The sequence below is a fragment of the Leguminivora glycinivorella genome, chromosome 14 (genome assembly GCF_023078275.1).
Source record: "Leguminivora glycinivorella isolate SPB_JAAS2020 chromosome 14, LegGlyc_1.1, whole genome shotgun sequence".
Lineage (NCBI taxonomy): Eukaryota > Metazoa > Arthropoda > Insecta > Lepidoptera > Tortricidae > Leguminivora > Leguminivora glycinivorella.
The window spans coordinates 106,795-126,103 of record NC_062984.1 but is presented as its reverse complement, the minus strand read 5'-3'; the positions used below and the strand labels follow the sequence as shown (position 1 = coordinate 126,103).

Sequence of the window (19,309 nt, the reverse complement as noted above, 5' to 3'; positions counted from 1 at the left end):
CTTATGTCGTTGCAGTAACGTACACAAATAAGTAGTTTTAAGGTTTATGATGATAGCTAGCAACAATTTTTTTGAGTGTAGAGTTAAAAGTCTAGTAGAGCTGCACAGAAATTTAAACATTCAATTTAAAAAATAAATAAACATCAGATTAAAAAATGAATACTCTAGATAAGTTTAAAAAAATAAAAATCAGTTGGGGTGTCTGATGTTTTGAGTGACAACGGAAACACCGTGTATATACATATTTACTAACAAAATTTTAATGCGCCACGTAAATATTCAGTATTTAATTAGTTACGATAAATAATTAAGATCTGATGAAATATTTTTTTTTGTGTTTTGGAGAGATTTATACAATACAAAGTCAGCATTATGGTATTAAAAAGTAATAACTGATACAATACATTCATAATTTATACCCAAAATATCATAAAAGTCGAAAATCAGGTCGTCGGAATCAGTCAGGATGTATTTATAGGTTAAACAATAAAAATGGTGGATTCATAATAAAGACGAGGAGGTTACAAGTTACCATAAAATAACATTTATTTATTTATTTTATTTTACCATAAAATAACATTTATTCAGATTATTCCTAGTTAATAATCTACACGTGTACCACTATAAAGCAATAGCCGTTATTACGGTACACAAGTGCCCCACAAAATAGGTACCAGGCGTCTAGTGGGTGTTTTAAACAGCCGCTATGCAGATAATAATAAAGGCGATATAAGGGCTGATTTATGGTATAAATGTTCAACTCTAAGCAGTATTATACGCCACATTTTCTCCATTATACCTCTTTTGGCTTTTTAATGGTCCACATGTGCTATCTTAAAAAGTCAGCGTTTTAAAAGGTCACAAGTGGCTTCTTATACCGCTTTTGGCGTAGTGTGATCTCCTACGCAGCTCTTATTACGTTCTAGGCTGTCAAAAACGCTAATAGCTGAATAAGGTAATATACCATTACAGCACTATAGGCGAATTAGTGGTACTGTTCTCCACCTATCTGTAGCCTGTGTGGTGACGGGTTAAGAATTTCACCACCCCCTTTCTTCCCGTGGGTGTCGTAAAAGGCGACTGTGGGATATGGGTTAAATTGTGGCGTAGGCGAGAGGCTGGCAACCTGTCACTACAATGCCACAGTTTCGTTTTCTTTCAAACCCTTATTTGCCAAGAGTGGCACTGAAGCTTTAGTAGTTTCATGTGCTCTGCCTACCCCTTTATGGGACACAGGCGTGATTGTATGTATGTATGTATGTTCTCCACCCTAATGCAGCTCTTAAACTGCTTAAGCTGTTTAAATTTCACTGAATGCTACTATGCAGCCGAAGGTTCCTCTGAACGCTCTTAATAACAGTGTTAAAACGCGTAAAGCTCCGAATAGACCCTAATGTGTGCAGTGGAAGCCTCATACAGCTATCTGTGCTACTTGGGATTCCATGGTGTTTAAATCACCAAGGCAAGTACATTTAATCTCAGTGGAGTTTGCCTTGTATGAACAAGCGATATTTATTTACTTTATAGGTTAGATAAGAAGATCTAGCTAGGTCAGGTTCCGACCTTTACTTTCACAAGTACTAGGTACTCTGGAAGGCATGCAGGCAAGTGCTCACTCGACTCGACGTGCAATACCTTCGCGGTGGCGGTGGAGATACGGCCGATACGGCGCAACATCGCACAAATGTCTGATAACGGCTCTTGAACTGCTGATAGCAAATCTTTGATACAGGCTATTGAATAATACTGCTCTTATCTGACATATATAATGATTAACAATTGTAAGATTCCAAGATTGTCTGTGTTTATTGAAAAAGATAAATACATACATACTGTATTTCAATAAACACAAACAATCTTGATGTCATAATGAATACCTGAAACGACGAGTACTTAACAAAATTTTTGTAATTAAATTAAACTTGGCTTTACATTAATTTGATATCTTACTTGAATTGTTGAAATAAACTTTACTTATGTTAAGTATCTATGTAAAATAAAATCAGCATCAGCGAAATTGGTGGAATCTCTTAAATTTGAAACACCATAGCTTTGAAGCTAAAATTATCAGTCTTCAATCGCGTGATGCCGAAGGCCTGAGTGGGACCCTTCTCCGAAACAGTAGGTACCTACACCTATACGTAATCTAGGAATTGTGTTGTAGGTAAGTTATAAATGTTCTAACTGTTCTAAGGATAGAGCAACGTTAACAGGGATCGCGCCGAGAAGTGTTCTCGGGCCGGAGTGGTCATTACTGCGTACTATTTATATCGCGGCGCCTCGGCCGGCGGCGGCGGCGGCGGGCAGCGGGCAGAGCCGCGGGTCAGCGGAGGCGCGCTACAATTGATCTTCAATTTACGGACTAAATTGAAAAGCAATTACTTACCGAGCCATTGATTGTTTCGAAGAGCGCGCTCCGCCGAGGACGACCCGCCACGTACCGCCAGGAACACTCGCTTGCAATCATACACCGTATCTCATCCCGATACGGCCGACGAGTGGCCAGCAGAGTGTGTCAACTACGGTATCCCCTGCGGGCGACGCAAATGCGAGCTCATTTCATTTTATTTGCGACGCACGTTCACGAAAACGCTCGCTCTGCTATTTATCAGCATAATAAATATGTCAATTATCTGTTTATGGTAATTTTTAAGGAATGCTGGTTTTTCTGGTAGCTGTTATTGGCTATATAGATATTTAAGTAAATAGTATTCATTGAATTACTTACAATAAAGATTCAAAAGCACTCCAGTAGAAAAGGTTACACTCGGGCTTCGAACTATTAGAGCCACGACTCGACACCGTGAGAAATGGAGACCTACTTATGAGAAACATTAATGTGTTTAAGGAAATGCCCTCTGATTGGCACTCCACGTGTAATTACGTTGTTTTGCAATTTGCAGTTCTGTTTAATTGAGCAAATGAATGACAGGGCAGCGGGTGTGGGGTGGCACGTGCCGCGCGCGGGCTCGGTCACACCTGTAGTGTACCTCTAGTACCTACAGCATACATAACATAGTTTGTGGACCGTTCATCGGTACAGATGGACCTGACGTTCTTGCAGTAACGTGTCCCGGGCCACATGCTAACGAGAGGCGCGGGCAGTAGCGAGGGCAGTAGCGCGGTCAGCAAGGAGGGCAGTTGAGATCCGCGGGGGCAGTAGGAGAGCCGCTCGTTAATCTCGTTATGCTCCTCGCCATGTCCACGGCTCCTTGTCACTTTTGGCGCGAGTCAAAATACTGGTAATAATATGTGGTATCGACATCGTGGCAGCGCGAAGAGTATATGTATAACAAAAGTATAGTAGTAATATATAGGTTAATTATCTATAGAAAGCAAAAACCATAAAAAAACTGAGCCCTTTTCAGTTCAGTTCAGTTCAGTTTCTTTATTGGTAAAAGTAAAACATTTTACAGGTCAAGGCAGGTTATCACAGAAATTAGGTACTACATGTTAAAGGTACACGTTAAGATACTAAATTATCCATTAATTAATTATAAGAAAAATATTTAGGTCAAATTTACTTTTGTTCAACTCATAATTTTGCAAGCTATAATCTTTGAGTAATTATGTTGTAATAATTAGTCAATGGCTATAATTACAATTACAATACATTATTTCATAAATTCTATGATTATTTTGACGACTTTTAGTGAGAGTTTCAAACAGTGTTTCAGGACTCGAGAATTCTTATCGCGATAATACCTACTCGTCACTTGCATGCATTGGATAGACATTCGTTACCGGCCTTCCTAGAAACGAATAAAAGCATACGCTTTTAATCGTCAACTTGAGAATTGCCTGTACTGTACCGCGGCCCGCGGTCCGCTTGCAATTTTATCACTTGGATAACGTGGCAGTGGCACAACGTGGATAAGGCATCTGTCACTCTCTGACTGACATATTTGCCAAAACGTGACAGATGCTTTATCCACATAGATAAGTGAAATGGGAAGCGTAACAGCCGGGCTGTAAGCATATATTTGTTTGTAAACTCAAACTAATTAGTTGTATTAATAAAGATCAAACGCTTGCCTACAAAAAATGACAACGTTGTGCAACTTTTGCTTGTTACGGCAAAAGTTGCACAACGTTGTAATTTTTTGTAGTATGCAAATCATGCGATAGGTATAATAAGTAATTTTAATAAGAACGTTTGGTCCATAACCTGCACGCCAAGCACGGACCCGCCTGCCAATCTCTGTTCGCAGAGGCAATGGGACGAGCCGCTCCGTCGACTAGTACGGGAAAACCTTTTAAATACGTCAACTAGTTCGACAGACCGAGCTCGTCTCCTTGCGACTTCGGAGTGGGAGTCGGGTCTGTGGCTACAGGCTCTACCCTCACCAAACATTGGGACTCTGCTGGACAACACCACCTTTTGCCTAGCAGCTAGCTTGCGTTTGGGGGCATCAACAAACCAGCTTCATCGCTGTCAATGCGGTACCATGGTGGACACATTGGGTCACCATGGCCTCTCATGCGCCCGAAGCGCTGGAAGGATCCCGCGCCACGCCAGTATCAATGATGTTATCCGTCGGCACGTCAGCGCGAAAGTGCCAGCAGCCAGGCAGGCTCCAGGAGGAACCCAGCGGCCTGGCTAGGGACGACGGCAAGAGGCCTGACGGTATGACACTGGTGCCTTGGAGCATGGGTCGGCCGCTAGTTTGGGACGCTACTTGCGCCGCCGCCGTCCCATGTTCCGGTCACCAGCGTTGCTATACTGGCGCTGCGGCATCCTCAGCCGAAAGCATCAAACGCCGCAAGTATGCCGCCCTAGGAACCAGGTACATATTTGCGGCGTTTGGCTTTGAGACCTTGGGGCCATGGGGGCCCAGTGCCCGTCATTTGTATAAAGATTTGTCATCTCGCCTAATAGAGACCTCAGGCAACACAGAGGGCTAGCCAGTATTACGCGCAACGTATAAGTATCGCTATACAGCGTGGAAATGCTGTCAGCCTTCTTATTTTTTTATTTATAAGTAGGTTAGGTTAGTTTTAAGTAGTTTTATCATGTTTTTATTTGTTTGATTTATTTATGCAATTAAATGAAAATTGTCTATAAGTAATTTTGTTTTACTACAAAGCTCAACGTGGCTAAATTGTACAGATTAAAAGGCAATTAAATGTAGGTTTATATCCATAGTAGGTACCTACATAAAATATGTCGTCGCTCGAGTCTCGGCTGAAGGGAGCTCGTTCTGCAATCGGCCACACGACAGCGGCATTGACAAACATGTCAATAGTTTAATACTTTAACGACTCGCCGCTCTGCAATCTTATCAGCCCATTGTAACGCAGGTAATCAAGATTAAGGGCAATCGTAATAACTCCTCCGTAACGTTATATTACACGGCCATTAAGTGCGCACTTGAATCTATTAGCTCGAGACTGTCGAAGTGTGAGCGCGCGCCGCCGCGTCTCGGCTGCGGCTGCGGGGTTGAGTGCGAGCGCGAGCATGAGTGAGAACTGTATGCGCATAGATTAATTATGATTGCGCGAGTATTTACAATATTAAACATTTATAGTGAACAAGTATATTTATTTATATTGTAGCAAATATGTTAATACGCCGGGTCACGCGCACGTGACGTAGTTACTCCAACCACTTTTATTAATCACCAGAGTTTTATTTGGTCGGGTTTTCTTTACCCGTTCGGCAGCTTTGGTTGAAATTAATTGCAATAACCTGTTACTGGTTTTCCTTAATCAGCGCCGCGATTTAGCGGGAGATAAAGTCACTACAGGTTTCTAATCAAATGCAGGTTCTCGTGATTCTAACAATAATTTAATGTAAACATTGCCTGTTCCTCTTCCTTTCTTCTGTCAATAACATGTTCCTAAGTAATATGTATTCTGTACTTATAGATTAAATTCATAAAAGATTATTTCCTTGACTAATAGCTACACTTAAGGGTGCTATATTATACGTAGATAATAATTAAATACATAAATAATTGATTTGTAATTGCCAAGAAAGTATGTCAGTGAGTTGTTTCTGCAGCTTGCTGTAGATGTGTAGCTCCGTGCCATGTGATGTGACTTAATACCCGCGTTCATAAATGTCACATGACTACAACCTACAACACATGTTATTTACCAAACTGAGGTGAATCACTTTCCTAACGAGTGTGACGCAGCGCAGCCTGCGGGCCTGCGGCGCGATAACAAAAACCATCAATTATCATAATCAAGTCAATTTCGTGTCAAATATTTAAACAATATCATGTTTAATGATAATTATGTCATTTGATCATTTCAGGAATCGCATAAGAAATAAATACATATTGGGAACATGTCTATACATGTTCCCAATATGTTCCATGTCTATTCATGGGCCTATGCCCTTGAATTAACTTAATGTTCCTTACCACTTCTTTACATTAACTTTGCTAAAATAAAACAGTCATGCATTAATAAAAACCAAACGACATGTTACTAGTATAATTAATAAATATTTGCCCACCCGAGGCTCAATATAATTATGTAGTCGTGCAAACTGTCACCAAAGTACATACCTATACGAGTATTTCTGTAAGACAGTGACACTAGAGCACTTCCCTTTATAATAATAATAATAATAATCATTTATTTCAGACCAGGTCCATATACATTTAAAATAAGTATACAAAAAATTCACAAAATTTACAAAACAAAACATGTACTTGCGTATATCCTAGCTCTATTTCTCTTGCCTCGATCAAGTTGTCACACGGCAACCAGGCGCGCAGCGGGCGCGGGTGGTAGTGGTATAGGGATACACCACACAGTCCACACCACACCACACCACGACCTGCGGCTGCGACGCGACGCGGAAGAAGGCTCCAGAAATCCCAGTTGCTCGTTCCGGTCGTATTTGTTACACTAGCTGATGTAGCGGTCCAAAGGTCAATCGAACTATCGTGACATTATGACAACTTCTGGAGTAACTCTAAAATAACTCTTACGCGCCACCACACATAGTTGCTTTTCATTCCACTGTTTTCTATACGGCTTGCAAAGCAAACATTGCTGTCGAACCGATTAGTTTGTCTTATCATCATATGAAAATTCTCGTGCGCACAACATATGTACAAACATATAGGGAACTAGACACTCTAATACACTGTGGTACTGTAGGTGATGGAGATTATGGACGTGTAGAACACTGTGGTTGACAGGTTACAGTTGCTCCAAGTTTCCTCCAGCCCGTAATATCCAGAAACATTAACCGGCGGGATATAAACCACAATGTTTAAGCCGGTCTCAACATGAGTCTCATGAAACTAAGTTTGAATCATTCAAAACTCTAATTGCACCTGGTATCGGTAGGTACAAGCTTAATAATGAATTCCAGCAACCTCACACCACGCTTGCGATTTTGCCTTTTGGATGCATGTTAAGAAAATGATAGATAGATAGATAGATAGATACGGTACGATATGATATTACTGACACTTCCGCGGACATTATCTGCTATTAGGGATTTGATAAACACCTAGATTCTAACAGGCGAAGTTCCTTCAGTATGGAAAACGGCCATAGTTCGACCAATCCCAAAGGTAAACAACCCGACAGAACTTAAAGATTTGCGACCGATTAGTATTTTGCCGTACCTTTCGAAAATCATGGAGAAAGTAATTTATAACCAAGTATCCCACTATTTAGAATCCAACAATATCTTGCCTGAAAACCAGTCAGGCTTTAGAAAAAATAGAGGTACTACTACTGCTCTCCTGGATGTAATTGACGAGGTTCTGGCAGAACAGGATATTGGGCACGGTACGATTATGGTTTTACTGGATTTTTCGAGAGCGTTCGACTGTATCAATATTAATCTCTTACTGTCTAAATTACGCTATTATGGTTTCGATAATCACTCAATACGTTGGTTTTCAAATTATTTCGAAAATCGTAGATAAATGGTCAAATTAACAGGAAAAGACGGTTGTTCTTTAGTGTCCAGTCCGTGCCAGGTGCACAGAGGAGTCCCACAGGGATCTATTTTGGGCCCTCTGCTGTTCATCCTGTACAGTAGCGACATCGTCAGTTGTATAAAATATTGCAGATACCAGCTCTACGCCGATGATTTGCAGATTTTTCTATCTTTTCACCCAAATGAAATTTCTACAGCAGTCGATAAGGTCAACGATGATTTAAAAAGATTATCAGAATGGTCCACCACCAATTGTCTAGTCTTGAATCCATTGAAATCGAAATTTATGGTTCTCGGGTCTGTAAATCAGACAAGGACGATCATTAGTAAGCATCCAAAAATCATTATAAATGACGTGGCCGTTGATCGTGTCGATGAGGCCCGTAATCTGGGAGTACTCTTTGACACCAATCTACGTTTTGAAAGCCATGTAATGGAAACTGTCCGGAATTGTCTGTATCGTCTAAAAGTTTTATACAATTTCCGTGACCTACTTAGTGTACAACTTCGAATGAAACTCTGTGAGTCCCTAGTTTTATCCAAACTTAATTATGGCCTTACTGCTTATAGCTCATGTCTTTTTGCTCGTTCACAGCGTCTCATTCAAAGAGTTCAAAACGCGTGCGCTAGGTATTGCTTTAAAATTCCTCCCCGGACACATGTTACACCTTACCTAAACAACTCGGGTCTTCTAAAAATGATGGCTCGTCAAGATCTTATGTTCGCATGCTTACTCTTTGATACGATTCAGACGAAACTGCCGTCTTACTTGTTCAATAAACTTGTATGGCTTTCTAACAACCATCACCAACCTAGAACGTCACGAGCGGCCATGTTAGAAATCCCTAAACACAAGCTTGCTGCATTTAGAGGGAGTTTCCGCTATCGTGCATCAAAATGTTGGAACAACATTCCTCCACCAATCCGTAAACTAAAAAATAAATCCAATTTTAAAATGAAATATCGAATATACCTCTTAAACCTTCAAAAACTTCAAGGCTGAATCTCCCTCCAAATTTAAATAACATACTACTTTAAATCTGTATTAAGAATGTATATCAAAATATACACAAATGCTACAGAGAAGGATATTGCTACATCTCGGCACATAACTACACATAACTTCACATACACACATAGTGAGCATATATTGAAGTTCAGGAATTAAGGCTTAAGTGTTGAAGTCTTCTTTTTCTTTGTAAGGTCCTGGCAGAATATCAGCGATGTGGCTTGCCGCATCATAATGCTGAGCCAGCGCCTGTTCTCTGCCACGACACATGGTTTTGAAAATTTGTATTCTTTTAAAAATGTAACTAAGTAATTAGCTTTTAATTTCTATTTTAAGATGCATGCCTTTTATCTTTTGTTTTATCTACCATGTATGTTGTGGGAATGAATAAAGTTCTTATCTATCTATCTATCTATCTATAGATAGAATACTCTTTATTGGCACACCTCAGCAAGAGATACAGAAAAAAGATACAGCGGAGACAAAACAAATGATTATAAATAGAGGCAGACAACAGGCGGTCTGCCTCTATGACCAATTGATCATATCCACTTATCAATTCAAAAATTTACTTGCTTTATGTTGCCATGCCTACTTGCCTCGCTATCAGTGGCGTGGTGTGAAAATTTTCGTTGATAAAGCCGGAGGGATTTTCGGGATCTGTTTTGTATGAACTTCTACAGATACTGGAGAATTTTAGGGAACCCGTAGGGAATCGAGTTGTATCGACGCCCCGCCACGCGCCACTGCAGTAGCTATAATAACTATGTGTGTAGGTAATTGGTAGGTAGGTACCAATGTACAGCTGCCATGGAGAAATTATGAAAGAATTCATCACATATAAATTCGCTTGGTATTTTTTAAAATATTTACTAATATAAGGCATAGGGGGAAATATTGACTAGCGGGGGTAATGTGTGCTAACTGGGCACATATGGCACGCGGGTCCAATGCATGGACACATACGGCACTTTAGTTAATAGTGAAAACATGGAAGTTACCCTTATATACCAAATTATTGTATGATAATTTTTATTCTATTTTATTAATTACGAAAGTATTATAGTACATACCTAATCGTATAGCCCATTTGTAATAGCACCTAGCTAATGTACCTAAAGCTCAGTTAATACAGGTAGTATTAGGTTTACGTAGCTGAATAGTGGCTGAGGTTTTGGTGACTCAGGTGACGGAGCCCTGATGGAGTATCGATCCAGGAATAATTAATTCTTTCATTCATTTATTTTATACTGTTAGTCACGAATAGTCCAAATACCTATTCTCCGCTCTACTGATGATGTAGGTACTCGTACCATACACGAGTAAAATATACCTACGTTCCAAGTTCCAACGCCAACGACGCAGAAAAGAGATGAACGAGCGCTGAACAAGTAACTACACTAGCACTAGTAACTAGTACAAGTCTTACTCGCGCGCAGACGCGCAGACCACGATCACTTCGATGCTCATCATCATTGCCAGAGTAAGATACATGTGTCTGTCTCTAAACCTTTTATACAATTGAGCGAAGTCAGTTCAGTAATGTGCAATAAAGTGGCGTTGCGTGTTGCATGAGTTGCAACCGGGATGCGCGTGAGTCGGGAGCGGCGGGCGCGGGTGACGTCACCGGGTGGGGGGCGGGGGCGGGGGCGCCGCGCCGGCCCGCGCCCGCAGTCACATGACGCGCCCGCCTCCCGCCGCCCCGCCCCGCCCCGCCCGGCGCCGCAGCCTGCACGCCCCGCGCCACGGTCGACGACCCCGCCGAACCCTGACCGCGGCGCGCGCGCAGACCTTGACACCTCGACTATATGCAACGGACCACTTTTCTCCGGAGCTTGCCCAACTTTTATTGATGAAAAACGACAAAGTTTAGTAACAGCCGCGCGCCGGCCGCTTGCCTACTCGAGTGTTTTAATTTATTAACGTCACCCGGCGGTTTCCAAAGACTGAATTGTCATCGAGTGACCGAGTGAGTAATCGTTTAATTGTTCGCGACCGCATGACTTCCCGGGGCCTGCACTGTCCGTGACGCGCGCAACGTGGCGCGGGGATTGTTGACAAGCCGCCGCGCCGCCATGTGCGCCGCGCACCTGTGTGTGTGTAGGCTGTGTGTGTATGTAGGGCGCCGGTCACGTGCTTGGAGAGTTTACTATCACCTGCCGCACAAGGGAGGGGCAGCTATCCCCCCTTCGAGACTGAGACCTCTTGGATACCTACACGCTAACAGAGCTTTTTGTATAATAATACTTTACTAATTACTTAATTTGCATTAACTAATAAAGACATCGCAATCAGGCTCGATGACGCAGTGCGAACAAAGAAACAAGCTCGGTGGCGAGTTGCATGGCGAGTCGGCGCACGCGACGGCGGCGGCGGCGGCGTTCGGGAGACATCAACGCGCCCGCGACGGTCCAACTGCTGACACATGAATCATGATTCATGGGGAAGGTTTTTAAAAAATATACTCCATTACTTAACTCTATCATTAAGATTGTAAAATCAGGAAGTGACTTTACCAAAAAACTTTTGCACGCACGTGAGCCGATGCAGTTTCTTGTCCCAGATTGATGCTGCTGATGTCAGTAGGTTATGTTCACTACACTACACGTGAACAAAGATAACAAAATATTTACTGTCAAAGTTGTGTAGGTACATAGGTCATGAATCACAAATCATTTATTCAGGGTTAAAAAAAATACAATAAAAAAAGGCAAAGTCATAACCAAACCCAAAAACCATAACCAACAAAAATAGTTCCTGATCAGCAGCGCAGGCTTCGTCAAGTGGACATAAAACAAATCAGCTACAGGCTTTGTCATCTACATACATATTATACAAATGAAGTAATCCGCAACAGGATTTGTCAAACTTAAACACTATAGTACTTAACACGGGGTGGCACCATAGGGTAGTTACCCTATGGTGCCACCCCGGACCGTAGCTGGCCCAAACGTTCCCATGACACTGGCCGCGTTACCTCGCTGTATAGCCAGGGAAATTTGTTGGACCAGGTACGATCCGGAACAAGGATCGCAATCCCTGTCTCTAAGCCGCCGACCCAATTCCCACACAAACTTCTTAGCCTCTGCACCCCAAGGCCCTGCAGTCTCCACCGCAACTAGGTAATTCATTTAGGAATGGTTGGTATGAGTCAAGAAAGTAAAACGAGAGATCTACGGGAAGTGAGCTCCTCAATGAAAGTATTTTTCAACCGACTCGCGCTTGTACTTAGTGTCATCTATTGTCGTATCGTACCGGCTCTTTCGACAGCTGCGGCATTTGCTGAATGCAACGCAACCACCGTGATGTCGTCTCGAGCAGCTGCTGACACCTCATGAAGCCGGCAGTGGCCACAGGTGGCGCTGGCGCCCGCGGCCAGTGCCGGCGCGCGAGGCCGCGCTCGCAACCTCCGACCGACCGTTCCGGCAGAGGCCGCCAGGAAGACGTAAGTCGGTCACCGCCGCCGAATATGCACCGCGTCCTCCGCCCACCGGGTGCGCGTGTCGCGTCGCCTACCTACATAATATATATGCATGTATGTATGTAATGTAAGCATCATGTGCACGCTCCTATAACGAGCATAATGTAAACATTATGTAAACTGCAACACGTGTGCGCTGGCTGCGCGGAAAAGAGATCAACGGGCGCACACTCAATTCAACGTTCTGGGTGATTTACTATTCAAATGCTAAATTAAACAAAGTAACTTTTAGACATTTAATGTCTAAAATGCAATAGTTTAAAGGCTTAAACTATTTAATTACTAAAAGGTTTACTGGCAGAGGAAATATTACTAGCCCTACATTATACTACCTTCATGTTTCCTCTAAGTATAATAGTTATTTGTTTTACAAGGGGGCAAAGTTGTTGTTTAACCGCACGTGCCAATATTGATACCCGAGCAAGCGAAAGATTCCAATATTGAACCGCGAGCGTAGCGAGTGGTTCAAAAAGTGGAATCTTGAGCGTTGCGAGGGTATCAAGGCATGAAGGTTAAACAAACTTTGCCACCGAGTGAAACACAAATTTTTTCACCACACCAACACTATGAAAATATGAACTGTAAAACATCAAAATAAATAAAGTACTTCAATTTATTTAACATTTATGATTAAAAATCATCATTTATACGGGAATACCAACACCCAGCTTTAGACATCAAGTTAAAATTTGTATGAAATTACTTTGCACTCTTGTGGATAAAATGCAATTTTGCTATCAGTTTTCGAATAGCAAAGAACGTCATTATCAGTTGGTGTGGTGAAAATTAAATTACCTAACAACAGTTTATAAAACTACTTAAAAAGTTTTATACAGTAGCCCCCTAGCTTAGTTCAATATGCGTCCCGCGTGCAGGTCGTGAATGGATGAAACAGCGCCCAATGTTAATGAACAATAATCAGATGGTAGAGCGCTGCACTGGCTATTAGCGGCCCAGGCCTAATAGTCGGCGTGGGTTCGAATCCAACATACGTCAGACATTTTCACAACCTTTTATTTGTTTTCAAGCTCAATATTAGCGGACACTTGATCCTAAATCTGGATAACATATACATAAAGTGTGAACAGTTTGTTACTGAATGTGACTGGTCAAGTGGCCATCATCCTCCTTGCGTTATCCCGGCATTTGCCACGGCTCATGGGAGCCTGGGGTCCGCTTTTGACAACTTTTAGTGACCGGTGACTGGTCAAGTGGTATTAGGAGTATTGGGACATTATTAGGCAGTGGTCCTGTCCTGCTGCCGCGTGCTGCAGATCCTGCGCTGCCACCGCCTCCGAGCGGGAACGGGAACAGATCAACGGGGACTGCATCATAATACGACGGTGCTAATTTGAGTAAGTACGTATCGTTCGATGTACATAAGCAAATGGTTTTTGATTGCTCGATACAGGGATCACACCACCAAATTCAATCAAGTATGAATTTGAATTTCATACGTTTTTATTTGGTCACCTACAATACCTACCTACTTACGCGTAACGGTTGATTAGCCTTACTAAATAAATAGGCTTTGGTTATGCAACTATGAATAAGCACCACTTCAGAGGTGAGTACGCTAGTAGCACTTCCGCAAGGTGACATTATTGATAAAAAAAAAATAGTGTCATCGTCACTGGCACATGTATCGAATGGAGTTATTAATTAAGCTCACTTAATAATCGATCAGCGATGCGATGAGGGCCCGGGATCGCCGGTGCAGGGCGCACGCACACAGCCGCGCGGTGCAGCACGCATACACGCGCGCTGATAATACGCAATCTGTTATCGGTGGCGGCGTGCACTGCGCGCGCCGTACCGGCGTGCGGCGGCGGTGGCGAGCCGGGCGCGCAGTGGACGCGGCGCCGCGGCGGGGATAGAGGCCGCGCAGCCTCCCGGCGCAGTCAGTCGCGCGCCGACCGCGCTCCGCATCACACGTCGGCGTTCACCGTGCCTCCGCCGGACAACTCCCGCCTCCGACCTCGCGGCATGTCACTCGGCAGCTGACACCGACACCACGACTCGCCCGGTGCACCCCTCGCCGTGCTCGACCACCGCACGGCCCCTCGCAAGTGAGTCGCAGTGCCCGAACACCTTTCAGTGATCGATCAACGGTTTCCAAAATAAGGACCCTACAAATTTATAAAGGTACCCTAAAATATTTTTTTTAAATTTAAGTGTTTCGTACCGATACTATCGATAAACCACCTACCAAATATAGTTGGAATAAACCTTATCTATTTGGAAAAGTCTCGCCGGACCCTAGTGAAAAGTCATTTAATTACCAACTTATAGTGGCCTATCGTATCATTGTTTGCGAAAAAATCGAGAAAGTGCTAATACAATAATTAGATAGGTATCTGTCAGATCGCGGATGTTCGCCGCGAACTTTCGCTGCGACGCCGTCGCCGGCAGCCGCGCCGCGCCGGCCCGCGCCGCCGCCGCGCCGCCGCGGCCTAGCCAAATATAACTCTAACATAAATACTTTAATATAACTTAAATGTGACTAATTTTACTGTACACAATTAATTAATCCTATAAATAAATTCCAATTCCATTTTACGAGTAATCAACTTCGTGACAATTTTTCATTCGGAAGTGACTAATTGCAATGAAAATGTTAGATTTTAAATATAAATAAATATAAAAATTATTATAGGACATTCTTACACAGATTGACTGAGGCCCACTGTAAGCTCAAGTAGGCTTTTTAAGGGATTTTCCTCATACATATCTCTGTTCTTGTTTTAATGTGTCGTGAACTCTTCGCGATTGCCACACTTACCTACATTTCCATGCTGTCGGTTTTTTGTTCTCGAAACGTGGAAAGGAAGCCAAAAATGAACCGTTACGACCGACTAATAGACGTTCAATATGTACCCGAACCAAATACCTGTGCACCAGGTGTTTGTGTCCGTCCGCACGCCGCTCGACCGCGCTGACCGCCGCCGCCGCCGCCGCCGTCGTCGCACTAACGTTACAGTACAAATCAATTGATAAAGGTCGGTAGGTGGTCAACTATTTATTGGTTGCCCGCTGAAATCATAAAGAAGCACGTGTTATCGCCGCGCCGCGCCGGGTCCTGCGTCCTGCGCCCTGTAGATGTAGGGGCTGTGGGTTAGGGAAGGAAAGTCAATATCACTTAAATACATACAGCTTACATTACATTACACACGAGGAAAACAACAGTTTCCTTGTAGTATATTTACCAACGAATGTAAGTTACTTCTCCGGCGCGGCGGCGGTGCGCGTATAGGCCCTCGCCGATAACTTTATCCTACATACCTAGTATAAAGTATTATCAGGGGCGGCTCACTCCGCGATTCTATCGCCGCGCTACAAGTACATGCTGGCGGCCGCGAGTTCGCGGCCTAATCAGGGGTGGCGCGCGTTCTCACGGAACGCACGTTTGCACTTTCTTTTATTACTTTACGTTGTGAGTTTTTTTTTTTAAGTTTTATATGCGATGTCCGCGTGTGAATCATTTACTTAAAAATCATTTAATCATTTATTTAAGACATCAACACAAAAGTTTACAGTGTTACACCAAAGCACTTATGTGGTAAACATTAATTAAATAGACATCATGAATAAAATAGGAGAATCTTACACAGATCTACTATTGATTAAGTCCCACGGAAAAGTACAATAAGGCTTGTGATGTTGGGACTTAAATAAAAAATATAAATACTGTATATACATACATACATACGAACACGCCTGTATCCCATAAAGGGGTAGGCAGAGCACATGAAACTACTTAAGCTTCAGTGCCACTCTTGGCATATAAGGGGTTGAAAGAAAACGAAACTGTGACATTGCAGTGACAGGTTGCCAGCCTCTCGCGTACGCCACAATTTAACCCAAATACTGTATATATACCTAGAAAGTACCCAAGACTGGAATATAATAGTATACAGAGTGTAACAAAAATGGTGGTGATCCGTTTAAGGGCGTACTCAGTATCGTATTCTTATCAGGAAAAAGTAGAAGAAAATTTTTTTTCGCTAAAAAAATTTTCACTTTTGTATGAGCCGGGCCGCGCGAATCGGTCGAATCTCCATACAAAGATAAAAAAACTTTTTGCGAAAAAAATTCTTTATCCTACTTTTTCCTGATGAGAATACGATACTGAATACGCCCTTAAACGCATCACCACCATTTTTGTTACACCCTGTATAACATTTTATCTGAGTATTAATTCGTTTTAATCCATAGGCAACCCTATCGTCCGACGCTGCGCACGTGCGGCTCGTTTCTTCGTTAGAATTTTGTAGGCATTTAAAAGGCGGCATTTCGTAAACATCAAAGCAGTGGGCCTTCTGTACTTGTACTATTATATACTCTGTGGTCAAACACTGTTTTTTTAGGGTTCCGTACCTCAAAAGGAAAAAACGGAACCCTTATAGGATCACTTTGTTGTCCGTCTGTCCGTCCGTCCGTCCGTCTGTCAAGACCCTTTTTCTCAGGAACGCGTGGAGGTATGAAGCTGAAATTTATATCAATTACTCAGGTCTACTGTCCCTTGAAGCTGTGAAAAAATCAAACTTCTAAGCCAACGCAATCAAAAGATACAGCCGTTTATGCCGCAAATTTTCGACACTTGCAAGGGAATCAAAACCTACAGGGTGCTTCCCGTGAACTCAGAATCTTGAAATTTGGTACGAAGCAACGTCTTATAGCATAGATAAAGGAAAAATTACGAAAACCATAAATTTTTAGTTACATCACATAATATTTTTTTTTTTAATAATTTTAACCTTACTACCCATTTCCTCATAAACGCGTAGAGGTATTAAATTGAAATTCATACCAAATACTCAGGTCTATAATACCTTTAAGCTGTAACAAAATCAAACTTCTATGTCAACGCAATCAAAAGAAACAGCAATTTAAGCTGCATATTTTGAAACTCGCAAGTACTCGCAAGGGAATCAAAACCTAAAGGGTACTTCCAGTCGACCTAGAATCTTGAAATTTGGCATGAAGCAACGTTTTATAGCACACATAAAGGAAAAATTCCGAAAACCTTAAATTTTTAGTTACATTACAAAATATATATTTTTTAATAAATATAAACTTATTACTTTTTTCCTCATGAACGCGTAGAGCTATCAAGTTGAATACCATAGTTATGACTCGATTGTCGTAATGAACGAACTTTGTAAACCTTGCAGGTTTGTACGGAACCCTCGGTGCGCGAGTCCGACTCGCACTTGGCCGGTTTTTTTATCATAACTTTTCTCTAAGAACAAATTAAATTATTTTCATAGAAAATATTTTAACTTGTATTTTTTAAGTAGTAACACTACTATTAAAATAAAAAAAAATAAAAAATAAAAATAGTTTATTTGCCAAAAAAATTATGTTATAAACATTAAATAAATGTCATAGCCAAAGAAAAAAGTGACCAAAGCCTCCAGTGTTCCGAGCTGGAATCGAACCAGCGTACTCCGCTAATCGAACACTGGACACTGGAGGCCTTGGTCACTTTTTCTTTGTATATGACATTTATTTAATGATCATAACTTTTGTTTTAATTAGTATAAAATTAAAATCTCTCTTAAATTTTTAGAATGAATGTAAATCCAAACATGTCGATTTCATGTATGTAACACTCTTCACTAAAATCAAAATTCGACAATAGTTATTTGTTATACAAGGGGGCAAAGTTGTATTTTAACGCCGAGTGTGGAATTGAAAAACGAGCAAGTGAAAGGATTCTATAGTTGAACCGCGAGCGAAGCGAATGGTTCGAGAATAGAATCATGAACTTGCGAATTTTTTAACACACGAGAAGTAAAATACATTTGCACCCGAGTGTAACACAAAACTTTTCCCCTCACTATATAGCGAGGAAACTACAACGCAAAAAATGCATTTATCACTGCTTCCAGTAGTTCCACAGGTGGTAAATCATCTTTATTACTAGATTCACCTACTTTTATCAACTTTAAAGCAGTTAATTTGACTTTATTCAAGGTCAAACTACTTTACCCACTAGTGGATAAAATGCGTTTTTACCAGCTGGCATTAAAGGACAAAACACGTGTTTCCGAGCTAGTGAGGGGAAAAAGTGTTTTTTTTAGACCATGTGTTAAAAATCATAAAAAATACATAAGTATTCATTTTTATCAAAATATATTGTCTCTTACGAATAGAGATAAAAGATTGAAGAACCGATGGCCGTTGGTTTTATCTTATAATTCTATCTGTAAGTCTGTAGTGCACATTTAGAAGTTTCAACTCAAAACCTTGTCAAAAATCGACGAAAACCGTGTGGAGCCCTTTAAGATTTTAAGACAATAACGCCTCCCGTTATAGTTTTTACACGTTACATTAGCTGTATACATTACTAAGGGTGCCTTACCTATGATGTGCTATTCAGCTATGCTGCGCAGATGTAAAAGCTACCCTACGAGTACTACATACTATAACTACTATTAAATTAAGAAAAGTAGTTTTTTGAAAAAATCTGTGCGACGTTCGTATATTTTGTTATGCAACGCTATTTAAATCAAAACTTCCCCGATCGTTGTTTCTAATTCTTTTTGATCAGCTCATAACAAGTTAACAACATCCTATGAACAACAGGTCTTAATTAAAAATTTAATAGTTACGTATTATTGTACGGTCCGACGCGCGCGCAGTGTATTGTGGGTTCAGTGACGGGCGCGAGTGACAGGTGCCCAACAAGCCCACACCCTCTAGTCTCGGCAAACATCCCCCGGGGGGTTCATACTTATTAGTATATTCGTACCATTTGGCGTTGAGACCCTTGGCCCGTGAGGTCCGAACGCCTTAAATTTATTTATGGAACTGTCGAAAAAACTGACAGAGGTCAGCGGTGACCGTAGGGTCCTCGCCCAAAGAATAAGCCTAGCGATACAGCGAGGAAATTCTGCCA

The 19,309-nt window shown here is 41.8% G+C and overlaps 1 protein-coding gene across 2 annotated transcripts in view; it reads left to right on the top strand.

The window, feature by feature from the left end:
• Positions 1-14,321: 14,321 nt before the first annotated feature.
• LOC125233237 (sodium-independent sulfate anion transporter) overlaps positions 14,322-19,309 on the top strand; it is a 30,289-nt gene continuing 25,301 nt past the window's right edge. Inside the window, exon 1 of one of the 2 annotated variants that reach the window (XM_048139156.1) lies at positions 14,322-14,550. The gene's annotated coding sequence lies outside the window, so the exon portion shown is untranslated. The remainder of the gene's footprint in view (positions 14,551-19,309) is intronic. The other variant, XM_048139157.1, reaches the window with a different exon arrangement.